Genomic DNA, 2,083 nt, shown 5'->3' with positions numbered 1-2,083 from the left:
GGGAAGCACTGTCAGCCTAAGTGGCATAACTTCATTTAAAAAATATATATGCATATAAACACACACACACACACACACACACGTGTGTATGTGTGTGTATAACTTAGGTAAATGTACAATATTATGATTGCTTTGATGTAGATTTGTCACACATCACCTTTCTTTTGTTGAGATCCATTTCCTTTATACATTATTTGTTGGTGTTTGTTGCCATGTAATAGGGGTAGTGTTGGATTTTTATCTATTGAGATGGTCATGTTATTTTTCTCTTAATTTTATCAATTCTATGTACTATGTTTTATGATCTACTTATGTTGAAATAATTTGACATCATTGGGATAAATCTTAATTGGTCATTGTATATAATTCTTTTGATTAATTACTGGATTTACTTTCCAAAGACTATGTTGATAATATTTGTGTTCATCAATAATTTTGTTTTGTAGTTTTATGTTTGTGATACTTGTGTCAGGTTTGACTATCAGACTTACAATGAATATAACATGTGGAAGATACTGGGTCCAATTTCTTGCACCAAAGAATGAATTTAGAAGTGTTCCCGTTCAAATTTTTTCAGAATAACTTGGAAAGAATTGGTGTAAGTTGTAAGTGCAAAAATGTTGATAAATTTCAGCAGTCAAATTATCTTGTCTTGGGGTTTTCTGTGCTGAAGAGGGTTTTTTTTAAATTACAGATTCAGTTATATTACTCATTACTAGTAGGTTCAGGACTTCTTTGTTTCCAGGGTTCAATTTAGTAGATTTTATACACACACACACACACACACACACACACACACACACACATATATATACATATATATGTGTATATGTGTGTAAAACTATGTTCATATTTTAGGGTTCTCAAATTTTTGGCATAGAGTTAATCAATTCAGTGGAGATATTTTGTGTTTTTATAGCATACATTGTAATGTGTCACTTTTTCTTAACTTTTATTTGTAATTGTATTCTCTTTCTTGATTTTGATAGTTTTACTAATTTAGTTTACCTTTTAAAAAGTTAATTTAAAATTCATTTATTTGATTTTATGTTAATTTTATGTTATAATTATTTTAGTTCTGTGATAAACTTATTAAAATATATATTTTTTAATTAAATGGAATCAAATCACTTTCTTTCTTCTTTTATCTCCCTCCAGCTCCTCTAAGGTACCCTCTTTCTACCCTCTCCCATGTCAAACCCCAATTTTCAAATTGATAGCCTCTTTTGCTTTTACTATTATTGCTATATCCAAATACACACACACACACACACACACACACACACACACACACATGTATATAACTATAACCTACTGAGTCTCTTTTTGTTGTTTGTGTGTCAGAGTTGACCACCCTATACTGGATGACCAACTAGGGGCCTCATCCCTGGAAACAGCTGACTCTCCATCTCTCAGTACTTCCTTACCTCAGGGGATGACCATGTGAAATTTCCCCCTTCTACATTAGCGTGTTTATTGATACTGCCATTGTTCAAGTCTTGTTTATGCATCCATTTCTAGGAGAGATTGTTTCCCAACAGACTGCTTGGTATTCTGGTTCTTATGGGATTTATTTTCTTTCTTCTGTGATGTTCCCTGAGCCATCAATAAAGAAACTTGAGGCTAGGTTCCCCACACTGGTAGTCAATTTTGTCTCTCTTTTCTTTCTAAATTTGTGCTTACTTTTTCTTGTTCCTTTAGTCACATAACTGAGTTATTTATGGAAATCCTTTCTGTAATTTTATGTAAAACTTCTTTTTAGTACTGCTTTTATTATACAGAATTAAAGTTGTGTCTTCTTTGAAAATGTGAATAAAATTGATATGTCTGTAGCTAAGCTGATGGAGAAAATAAATAATATCCAAATACATAAAATTAAAGTGAAAGAGAAGATATATGGCATAAACCCAAACAATCGTGTGTGTGTGTGTGTGTGTGTGTGTGTGTGTGTGTGTGTGTGTGTGTGTATTCAGTTTTTCAAGACAGGGTTTCTCTATAGCCCTGTGTCCCTGGCTGTTCTGAAACTTACATTGTAGACCAGGATGACCTTGAACTCAAAGATCTGCCTGCTTTTGCCTTTGCC

Source organism: Onychomys torridus, chromosome X, assembly GCF_903995425.1.
Source record: "Onychomys torridus chromosome X, mOncTor1.1, whole genome shotgun sequence".
Taxonomy (NCBI): Eukaryota; Metazoa; Chordata; class Mammalia; order Rodentia; family Cricetidae; genus Onychomys; species Onychomys torridus.
This window is presented reverse-complemented; position numbering follows the sequence as displayed.